This window comes from Ornithorhynchus anatinus, chromosome 11 (genome assembly GCF_004115215.2).
Source record: "Ornithorhynchus anatinus isolate Pmale09 chromosome 11, mOrnAna1.pri.v4, whole genome shotgun sequence".
Lineage (NCBI taxonomy): Eukaryota > Metazoa > Chordata > Mammalia > Monotremata > Ornithorhynchidae > Ornithorhynchus > Ornithorhynchus anatinus.
The window spans coordinates 47,716,430-47,728,566 of record NC_041738.1 but is presented as its reverse complement, the minus strand read 5'-3'; the positions used below and the strand labels follow the sequence as shown (position 1 = coordinate 47,728,566).

Below are 12,137 nucleotides of genomic sequence, written 5' to 3'. Positions count from 1 at the left end.
CTTAATGGGGGACTTTTTTTGTCCAGCCTTTCCTCACCCCCATTCTCTACCAAGAGCAGGGAATCTTCAGGCGACCGGTACCCGTTTATATCAAATTGATTCATTTTGGCGTGGGACTTGCTTTCGGGTGGACTCTGGAGTCTGCTTGATTGACACTTCACCTATATCCCTTCCTTGCCTGCCTTTTAGAGCTCTGTAATAATAATAATTGTGCTATTTGTTAAGCGCTTACTATATGTCAGACACTTTACTAAGCGCTGGGATGGATGCAAGCAAATTGGGCTGTGGTCTGCTCCCAACTCTTCCTATTCCTCCCTCTCCATTTCTGCAGTATGTGAGCCGGGGGTTGTGTGGAAGAACTACTGCTGGATTTCCAAGCATGAAGTCAGTGTGATTTTCGTGGCGCAGCGGAAAGAGCACGGGCTTTGGAGTCAGGGCTCGTGAGTTCGAATCCCAGCTCTGCCGCTTGTCAGCTGTGTGACTGTGGGCAAGTCACTTAACTTCTCTGTGCCTCAGTTCCCTCATCTGTAAAATGGGGATGAAGACTGTGAGCCCCACGTGGGACAACCTGATTCCCCTGTGTCTACCCCAGCGCTTAGAACAGTGCTCTGCACATAGTAAGCGCTTAACAAATACCAACATTATTATTATTATTCACTTCTTGCCCACTCTGTAAAAGTATATCGCAACCTTCTAAAAACTCAAGTTTTCCTCCGTCCACGAATCACAGTGGTTCAGTTCTGAGTGATCTGCGCATAGTAAGCTTTTAATAAATTGTATTTATTTATTATGAGAGTGTTCTAAAACTCCATATGTTCTCCCCCTCTAGACCGAAAGCTCACTGTGGACAGGGAGCATGTCTATCAACTCTTCTCTTGTATTCGCCCAAGCACTGAGTACAGTGCCCTGCACACAGTGAGGGCTCAATCGATACGATTGATTGATTGATATATGTGTGTACAGGATGTTTGCCCATTGCCTTACACCTCTCCACGGGGAATTCCCAAAGAGGACAGGACAGAAATGCCAGAAGAACAGCAGCCGTAGCTCGGCTACTGCACCTCCAGATGTCCACAAGAAGGAAAAAAGGAAACCCTGACGGAATTGGGTGGATCTTTATTTGCAGCCCCAGGAGACATTCTGGCACCAGCATCCAGACAGTATAGTCTTAGTGGGAGGAGAGAATTCAGGATTGGTGGAAGAATGTAGGATAGCTTAACTCCACGGATCCAAAGAGAACAGTCTAAGAGCTATTTATAACCACCTTGACAGGGAGAGAATTACAGTGACTTTAATGAATAATAATCGTGGGTTTTTTTTCCCAAGCACTCTATTAAGCATTGGAGTAGATATAAGAAGAGGCGGTCAGACAAAGCCCCTTTCCAACAGGAAGCTCACAGTCTAAGTGGGAGGGAGAACTGGAATTTAATCCCTATTTTATAGATGAGGAAACTGAAGCACAGAGAAATTAGGTAACTTGCCCAAGGTCCCTCAGCAAGCACAGCAAGCAAGTGGAAGAGCCAGGATTAGAAGCCAGGTCTTCTGACTTCCAAGCCCATCCTCTTTCACCTGGCCATGCTGCTTCCCAGGAAGGACCATTTATCCCCAGAAGAATTAGGATTAGAATTAGACTCCATTAGGTTTATTTCTTAAAATCTCCAACTTGTTGATCTTGAGTGAGAGTAAAGTGTTATTCAATAATTGGAGCAGCATGGCCTAATGGAAAGAGTACAGGTCTGGGAGTCAGAGGATCTGGGTTGTAATCTCCACTCTGCGACTCGCCTGTTGTGTGATCTTGGGCAAGTCACTTAAGCTTCTCTAAACCTCAGTTTCCTCATCTGTAAAATGGGGTTTCAATACCTGTCCTGCCTCTTACTTAGCCCAGTTGGACAGGGACTGTGTCTGACCCGATCAACTTGTATCGACTCCAGTGCTTAGAATAATGCTTGACACTTAGTAAGCATTTAATAATAATAATAATGTTGGTATATGTGAAGCGCTTACTATGTGCCGAGCACTGTTCTAAGCACTGGGGTAGACACAGGGGAATCAGGATGTCCCACGTGGGGCTCACAGTCTTAATCCCCATTTTACAGATGAGGTAACTGAGGCACAGAAAAGTTAAGTGACTTGCCCACGGTCACACAGCTGACAAGTGGCAGAGCTGGGATTCGAACTCATGACTTCTGACTCCAAAGCCCATGCTCTTTCCACTGAGATCACGCTGCTTCTCTATTAACAACAACAATAATAATGACAGGGCGTAAGAAACCCAATAAGCTGAAGTGAAATACATTCCTTGGGTAGGTACTCTCTGAAGGTGCTCTCTCACATCATGCCTTTTGAAGCACCGTAAATTAAAAGTTAAAGCAAGGCATGTCTTGTCTTATGCTGTCAAGCCATCTCTGACCCGTAGAGACTCCATGGACACGTCTCTCCCAGAATGTCCCACCTCCGTCTGCAGTCATTCTGGTAGTGGATCCCTAGAGTTTTCTTGGTAAAAATATGGAAGTGGTTTACCATTGCCTTCTGCTCAGTAAGCTTGAGATTCCACCCTTGACTCTCTCCCATGCCTCTGCTGCCCAGCATAGGTGAGTTTTGACTTGTAGCAGATTGCCTTCCACTTGTGAGCCACTACCCAAACTAGGAAAGGAATGGGTATGCCTCGGCTTGACTCTCCCTCCCGTAGCCGAGACTGCCAAGAGTACTGGAAACTTTCCAGGTGTGATCCTGGGAGGGATTAAAGTAAGATTTATTTTGCACATCATTTTATCCTGGAACACCGAAAATAGTCTCATGACAGAATGTGCAAGTAAATTTAGAGATGGCACACAGATTACGAGAGTTTAAAATACCTCATTTGGCATTGAGGCTCCAAAAAGAATTTGCCTCTGGCAAGACCCTCCACAGCATAAAAGTGGATAATCTCTGAGTGAGTTCCAAAATGAATAAAAACACTAATTGTCTTGCTTAGTGTGAGTTCCTTTAACCCAGAGGGGAAGTGGGGAATCTGGCTGAAGGAATGGTCTCAGACATCTCAGATTCACACATTTCCTGTCCCAGGTTGATTTTAGAAGCTGGCTTTCATTCTGGTCTAGAATGCGGGATTAAGTCTGCCCTCTGAATGTTTATAGTTTGAAAGAAAAACAGACCTCTCCGGGATATAGATCGTGCAGAGCTGTGAGAAGAAAAGGTCAGGAAAGTTGAAGACAGGAAGAAGAGATATCATCTGCATCAGACGTTAAAGGTAACAAAAAACATTTGCTTGACGAGGCAAGCGGTGAGGCCTAATGGAAAGAGCATGGAGTTGGGAGCCAAGAGATCTGGGTTCTAATCCCAGCTCTGTCACTTCCCTGTTACGTGACCTTGGACAAGTCACTTCACTTCTCTGTGCCCCAGTTACTTCATCTGTAAAATGGAGATTAAATCCTCCTCCCTCCAATTTAGACTGTGAGCCCCATGTGGGACAGGATCTGTGTCTGACCTGATTATCCTGTATTCACCTCAGCTCTTGCTACAGTGTTTGGCACCGTAAGTGCTTAACCAATAGTATTTTCTTCTACTCCAGTGCTTAGTTCAGTGCCTGGCACATTTATGCTGAGTTACAGCTGTCTCTGTTGCTCCTGACTAGTTCTGAACTTCTGAACTATTGACATTTTCAGGGAGGCATCACAACCAAGTGGGAGGAGTATTGAACTGGCAGTCAGGAGACTTCAGTTCTAGTCCCAACTCTACCACTTGCCTGCTGCGTGACCTTGGGCAAGTCGATTAACCTCTCACTACCTCAGTTTCCTTGTCTATAAATTGGGATGATAAACTGTGTGCCCTGTGTGGTGCAGGGACTATGTTTGATAAGCTTGTATCTACCCCAGGGTTTAGCAACTAGTGAGGCCTTAATGAATATTATACTTTTTTAATTCTAGTTGCCTAAAAGAGGTTGAGCTAGATACTTTTGTTTTCATGAAATGGCATGGCCTAATGGAAAGAGCACAGTTCTGCCACTTGCCTGCTATGTGACTCTGAGCAAGTCACTTAACTTCTCTGAACCTCAGTTTCCTCATCTATAAAAAGAGGATTCAGTGTATGTTCTCCCACCTCCCTAGATTGGGAGCTCCCTGTGGGACAAGGATTACGTCCAACCTAATAAACTATCTACCCCGGCGCTTAGTACAGGACTTGACACGAAGTTCTTAAAAAATATCATAATTATTATTTTGACACCGGAAGTTCTTTAGCTTTTTCTCCAGATCTCATTCTTTTATCTTGCACAGTTAACAGGAATGAGAAGAAATGGAAGGAAAATATGTTTCAGATTTTACTAATCAAAGTGAACCTCATGTAGTTTGATAGACTTTGAGTATTGACGTGTTCGGTGCTGACTCTGATGATGCCTATAATGGGCAAGAGTCCAGTGGACAACATCTGTGCTGGAAAAAAAAATTAGTTCTAAATTTCATTGCTTAACGGGAGTAGTTAGTGTCTTTATTAAACCGACTCCTGAATGGCCCAGTCCCAGCACAGCCTAGTGGATAGAGCACGGGGGTGGGAGACAGAAGGACCTGGGTTCTAATCCTTGCTCCACCATTTGTCTGCTATGGGACTTTGGGTGTCACTTCACTTCTCTGGGCCTAAGTTACCTCATCTGTAAAATGCCCCACGTAGGACAGGGACTGTGTCCAACGCGATTTGCTTGCGCTTAGTACGGGCACATAGATGCTTAACAAAAACCACACTTATCATTATTATTATTAGTCCCATTAAAAAAGGAACGATCTAGACTGTGCTAGGGAAACTCTATACACACTCAAAGGTCAAGCAAGATGAAGCAAGATGCTGGCCTGGATTTCTGTTTTATTCTATGCGGGACATTGGTGATTCAAGGATAGACAAAAAAAAGTAGAAAGCCAATTCAACAAGGCCAGAATGTCCTGTGGGACAGAATATAGCAGGAATCAACAATCATTTAGTGCAGAAGAACCAAACAAAATTACGTCATCCTGCGCATGGTGCATTATCTATATGTCATTACATCACACCATGCCCCAAAGCCATAGCCCCTTCATGTCAACGGCTGTAATTTCCAGGACAACCAGCTGTACCATTGCCCTGCTCCTCCCCACCCCCCAGCTCGAGTCTAGCCAAGCCTGTCCCAGTTGCCCAAGGGAAGGGCTGGAAAGGGGAGAAGGGGCTTTCAGATGAAACTCAAGGGTAGTGCCAATCACAACCCAAGATATTTGGTGCACTGGGGAAATTTTAAAAACAAATACTGAATGCTCCCTTCCTTTATCCATACCAAAATGGCAAGAAATTCTGATGGGCTCACTGCATGACTCAAAGGCCACTGAACTCTTGTCATAAGAAAGTCAGCTAGAATTCAACCTTTTGCATTCTGGGAAAACAAGCAAGGGCATCACTCTGAGAAACAGATGATGGGAAGAAGCATTCGTACATTTGTTTCCATTACCTGACCTCAACCACTCTGAGCCAAAAAGAAGGTTATTTGTGCAGCCAAGGAAGTTAATATTCTGTATGGACCATCATCTTCATCGAGGTTCCTCTTCAGGAGATGTTCATTCTATAACTCGGCTTGGGCGTTGGAAATGTGCTTGAAGCCTCGTAAATTGAGAATCTGGCTAAAAGAGGCTGGAGAGAGAACAGGCAGGATTCAGATCATAAGTGACACGCTGCCCAAACACCCCAGTGTTTAGTCAACTCTCTCTCCTTCTTATCCCCTCTCTTCTCCAACTACACCCCAGCTCACATTGTTCATTCCTATTAAGCCAACCTATTTGCTGCACCTCATTCTCATCTCTCCCTCCGCCAACCTCTTGCTCTTGCCATCCCCTCTGTCTGGAACTCCCTCCTCTTTCATCAGAATCAGATCAGAGTTCTCCCCATCTTTAAAGCCTTTCAGAAATCATATCTCCCCTTGGAGGCCTTCCCTCATTAATTTCTAATCTCCCCACCTTATAACTTTCAACATCCAATTCAGCCCTTCTGCACCATCTAAATCCCAAGATCTCACAAGCCCGAAGCAATTACAAACATATTTATATTTTCTATTATGTCATCCTATTTTTTTTAAATGGTATTTGTTAAGCGCTTACTGTGTGCCAGGCACTGTACTAAGCGCTGCGATAGATACAGGGTAATCAGGTTGGGTACAGTCTATGACCCACATGGGGCTCACAGTCTTAATCCCCATTTTACAAATGATGCAACTGAGGCACAGAGAAGTTAAGTAATTTTGCCAAGATCACACAACAGACAAGAGGCGGAGCAGGCATTAGAACCCAGATCCTTCTGACTCCTAGGCTTGTTCTCTCTCCATTAGGCCATGCCGCTCTTTAATTGTGTCCGGACTGGGGGCCTCCCTTGCGCTGTAGTTGAACCCCAAAATGAACCCAAGTCCCATCACATACTTCTGGAGGGGGAGAGAAAAGCAGCATGGCCTTTTGGAAAGATCACAGGCCTGGGAATAAGAAAGCCTGGTTCTACATCAGATCTGCTACCTGCCTGCTGCATGACCTTGGACAAGTCATTCAATTTCTCTGTGCCTTTATTTCCTCTTTTGTAGAAAATGGGGATTAAACCCTACCACCTCAGTGCAGAGCACTATACTAACTGCTTAGATTGTGACCCCCACCCCATGTGGGACAACCTGATTATCTCATATCTACTCCATCACTTAGTACAGTGCTTGGCACATAGTAAGCGCTTAATAATAGTAATAATGTTTGTATTTTTTAAGTGCTTACTATGTGCAGAGCACTGTTCTAAGCGCTGGGGTAGATACAGGGCCATGAGGTTGTCCCACATGAGGCTCACAGTCTTAATTCCCATTTTACAGGTGAGGGAACTAGGCCCAGAGAAGTTCAGTGACTTGCCCAAAGTCACACAGCTGACAGGAGGCGGAGCCGGGATTAGAACCCATGATCTCTGACTCAACCCCTGCTCTTTCCACTGAGCCACGCCGCTTCTCTAAATACCATTAAAAAGGAGAGTTTCTTAGACTTGTGTTGACATGCAGTCAGTCAGGTCGAAAGTCCTCTTAGGAAGTTCTCTATCCATAATCAGTAGGGTCATATTTTATACATCTCTCTAATCATTTGACTTGGGATCTCAAGAGAGAAGCAGCATAGCCGAGTGGATGGAGCACAGGCCTGGGCGTCAGAAAGACCTAGGTTCTAATCCCAGCTCTGCTACTTGTCTTCCGGGTGACCTTGGGAAAGTCACTTAACTTTTCTGTGCCTCAGTTACTTCATCTGTAAAATGGGGATTAAGACCGTGAGGCCTATGTGGGACGGGGACTGTGTCCAAGCTGAGCAAACTCCCCCAGGCTTAGTACAATGCCTGGCTCATAGTAAAAGCTTAACAAATGTCATAAGGAAAAAAAAGGCAATTCACAAACTACAGTGGTGGGAGCTCTGGAATCCAGCAACCTCTGTGGCACTTAACTGCCAGTTCAGTAAAACTTAATTTGGTTCTAATGTGCATTATATAATAGGACTATATGGGATGCAGAGAATTCAGATTTAAATTATATTTAAATTATATTTTACAAATTATTTGTATGAATGTATGTCTCCCCCTCTAGACTGTAAACTCAATATGGGCAGGGACTGGGTCTGCCAACTCTGTTGTGGTGTAATCTCCCGAGAGCTTAGTTCAGTGTTCTGCAAACAGAAAATGCTCAATAAACACCATTGATGATGAAATCACAAATGCAGAAATCATACAAAATGGATTATGTTTTATGATCAAGCTTAAACAACAAATACATTTAAAGCCCCCAGATTTCCCTATGATAAAATGCCAATATCGGAGTTCTAATAGATTTTCTTTTAAATTCCTTCTGGTTGAATAAGGTTCCCTTGCACATCATAATTCATAGTTGTAAAAAAGAGTTTAATCCGTAAACTTTGCGCTTCAGAAATTCAGAGGAAAGAACTTCTTTACTAGATCTCCTGAGAATTGTTATACCAAGGGATCAAGAAGTTCAGTGTAAAAAGCCAAGTCTGTTTATTTTAGCTTTTTACGTTTCCTTTTAGGGGAATGTATGTCGACCAGTGACCCCAGCCAGCTGTTCCTCAGTTCCAGAGAAAGAGCATGGATGCCTTCCCATCCATTTTACCATGTCGGAGTCAAGAATTTTATGCCAGGTGGTCACCCTTATGACAGTGTGTTCTGGAGGAGGTATTTTCTTCTGATTATGGTTGGACCAGCAGAATGGGCAAGAGAGAATGGGCATTTTTCATTTACAGTTTTCCTCTTTGAGCCTAGTTGAGAACAGGGAGTTCACAGAAAGTTATTATGGTTTTGGTTAAGCGCTTACTATGTGTCAAGCATTTTTCTAAGCTCTGGGATAAAGGCATACCAGCCTGACCGGAGCAGTGTTAATTTGGAATAGGTAATTTGGTCTGATTACAGCGGGGCCAGGGGGTTGGGCGAGAGGGAAAGGGCGTTTTTCGCTTATCGTTTTTCTCCAAGAGCCTCGGTGAGAACAGGAAGTTCACATGAAGGCATGTCGTCCTGACCGGAGGCGGGGCGAGTCATGCACTGGCAGGGGGGAAATGTCTCTCCCTGACTCCTCATCCCAAAGCACTCTGGCACTGCAATCAGCCACAGTAGCCAGATAGAGCTCAGTCAGAGGACAGCTGGGACCAAAGAGCCTTCTAACTTGAAACCCCCAGGACCTCCGCCCGGCTTCTCGTCTACATACTCGTGTCTGGCCAGGGACACACAAAGTGCAGATGGAAGAGGGCTCACTTTGGGCAGGGAACATTTCTACCTACTCTGCTATATTATACTCTCCAAGCACTTAGTAGAGTGCCCCGTACACGGTAAGCATTCAGTATGATTGGTTGACGGACGGGCAGTGGAGGCTCGTTGTTCTTCTTAGCGGCAAGAGCCCGGACTTGGGAGGCAGATCTCGTGGGTTCTTATCCCGGACTCTGCAACTTATCAGATGTGTGACTTGGGGCGAGTGTCTTCACTTCTCTGTGCCTTAGTCCCCTCATCTGTAAAATGGGGATGAAGACTGTGAGCCCCCCCCCCATGCGACAACCTGATTACCTTGTATCTACCCCAACGCTTAGAACAGTGCTTGGCACATAGTAAGTGCTTAACGAATACCATTATTACTGGTATGGAGTAGGGAAGGAAATTCAAAATGGTCTTTAAGTCTTACATTCTTCCCTTTTGCTAATACAACATTTAGTACACTAGAAGCAAGTTCCACAAATCCCACTGAGTTTCCAGAAAGCCTGAGGACCAAGAGGAGAAGGGGCCAAACCAAAACCTAGAAATAGAACCTATACTTTGCCCTGACCATCTCATTATACTTAGAAGAATAACTTCTTCAGGAGCTCTCTGAAAGTCTAAGTCTTTCTTGGGTTTAGTCTCTCCCTTTATGATTGATAGGAGTCAAAATATCCGGTGTGTGGCCAGGAGCCTCTGATTTTACCCTGCTCCCACTTTGTCTTTTCCTCCCTATCTTTTCCTCTTCTCCTACAATGTACCCTACGTTTAGTTGACTCACTGTTGATTTCTTCCTGTCTCTTTCTCTCTCTCATTCTGTCTCTTTCTCTCTCTCCTCCCCCCACCCCCCATATATGACAGACCTCTACTGTCCCCACTTTTAAAGCTTTACTAAAATTACAACTCCTCCAAGAAGATTTCCCCAACTAACCCCTCATTTCTCCTACTCTCTCTCCCTTCTGTGTCACCTATGCATTTGGATCCTTACCTTTAAGCACTCAAATAAATTGATTGATTCTCCCTCCCAGATATACTTTTGTCATCAGGTTCTTAAGCGTGGTTCTCCTATCTCCTCGACTCACCTTTCTTCTTCTCCCCTTTCCCCACTCCTGTCCTCTCCTCTTTCCCTCACCCCTAGTGCCCCATTCCAAGTTCCAGTCCATTCAAACAGCCATCACGTGGGGTCAGTCTCTGAACGAATCACACCACTCTGCAGTAGCTTATTTAGAGGACCTTCTACCCTTTAAGAGAGTGAGATGATTATTTTGTGTTCTGGGTTTGTGTGCTCTATTTTTTTCCTAACCAGATTTTAAGGGGTGTTTTTCCAAGACAGTTCATATGTTAAACGTGTAGCTTTGTGCAACATAAAAATGTAATTGAGGAAAAAAAAATTTCCATGAGCAATGTTTTCTAAACATATGGTACCACTTATATTTGACCTTTACTGGGCTTGATTATGCCTCATGCCAGATGCCTAATTAGAATAACCTGCTTAGGTTTGAGTTTCTTTAGTTTTTTTCAATTCTGGTCTGCGGATTTTCCTGTCAGATCACACACCTCACCTAAATGGAGCGTGAAGGCAGAATCCCAAATTTATGTTTACTGTAGACTCTAAACTCCTTGTGGGCAGGGATCACTCCCACCAACTCTGTTGTATTGTAATGCTTAGTAGAGCATTCTACACACAGTGAGCCTTCAGTAAAGATCATCGATTGACTGATTGAAAAGGAGTGAGGCTGTCCCACTGTGCTAGTGGACCAACTAGACTTGGGTACTGGGCAAAGTAATTCACGATCCCCAAATATTCTTGGGTCCTAAAATTTAGTTTCCATATTTTTTCATCTTTCTCTCCTTAAACATATATGTTCTTGATAGGTTTTGCAAAGTTAGTAGATGAATGACTGGGAAGAGAAGTAATAATAGTAATCTGGTAACAAAAAGTATTTTAATCTAAAAGTTTTTCACTTTTCAAAAGTGAAAAAACTACATCTCCATATGAATTTGCAAGTTGAAAGACTGTCCATGTGAAATGGAGGAGAATGGATGAGGAAGTCTGTTTGCTCTACTTTTATGTTGTCTATTTCCATAAATGACAGTCTAGCATTTCTAAGATTTTATCGTTAACTTTGAGTCTCAATATAGCATGCCCAGTGCTTAGAATAATGTTGGACACATAGTAAGCATTTAACAAATACCTTAAAAAAAGAAGCAAGTAGCATTGTATACCATTGAAAGCCCCAAATATTCTAGATTCTCTTTGCCAAAACACCAATATACAGGTGGCTAATTGTTCTACCCTCTCTTAGGGTTGCACCTGGAGAGTTTCTAGTACTCTACCAGTCATGACTACAGGAGGGAGAGTCAAGGGGAGGCATACCCATTCCATTCCTAGCTTGGGCAGTGGCTAGTGAGTGGAAAGCAATCTGCTACAAGTCAAAACTCCCGTGCTTGGCAGCAGTAGCATGGGAGAGAGTCGAGGGCAGAGACTCATTCACTGCATGGAAAGAGGCAATGGTAAATCACTTCTGTATTTTTCCCAAGAAAACTCTATGAAACTCCACTGATCTGAATGATTGCAGATAGAAGGGGGTCATTCTGGAAGAGATGTGTCTATGGCGACACTATGGGTCGGACTCGACTTGACAGCATAAGACAACAACAATTGTTCTACATAATACTTCCTTTTCTCAGATACTCTTTTAATTCTGCAGAACTTATTTAGATGATCAAGAATCAATTCTAACCCATCAAAATCAAGATATGGCAATGAAATCATTATTTGAATAATACCTTAAAAACCACAAAAGGGAGTGAGAAAAATCAGCTTAAATTCCCAATTCTGCCACAAGTTGCCCAGGGACTTCTCTGTGACTCTTGAGGCAGATTTTCCTTTGTGTCTGTCCAAGGTTGGCTTCAGACACTTAACTGCCCTGCAGCAGGGAAGATTTACCTGTCCCTTTCTATGTGACTTCCTCATATTACACTGCATGCACATGCAGCGTTCCATAGGATTCCATTAGGTTTTTGCTGTGTTTGACCGTTGTCCCACATGACATGATTGGGTGTCACCACATGGGCATGAAGCATAACCTAGTAGCATAAAAGAGAAGTCTATTTGAACCCTTGAACCTTGACTACGCTTCAGAGAGGACCCCTGCCCCCTAACCCAACCAATCATTTTGCATTCCCCTCCCAGGTCTCTGTACTCACAGGTGCTGCTTCTTAACAGTGAGGCAACCCAGATGCAAACATGAGCTGAGGAATGATTGCTCCATCCAGCAGAAGCTCCACTGAGAGGAAAAAATCAAGAGGGTGAAGAGAAAAGTGCTTTATCCCTGTAGTAGTCAAACCAGGATATGACAAGTGCTTGGACCGGC

At 43.9% G+C, this 12,137-nt stretch overlaps 1 non-coding gene across 1 annotated transcript; it reads left to right on the top strand.

Moving 5' to 3' along the window:
- Nucleotides 1-11,056: 11,056 nt before the first annotated feature.
- On the top strand, nucleotides 11,057-11,194 carry LOC114815302. Its single transcript, XR_003763066.1, has one exon. It is a non-coding gene; the product is annotated as a small nucleolar RNA SNORA7 (small nucleolar RNA).
- Nucleotides 11,195-12,137: the final 943 nt, after the last annotated feature.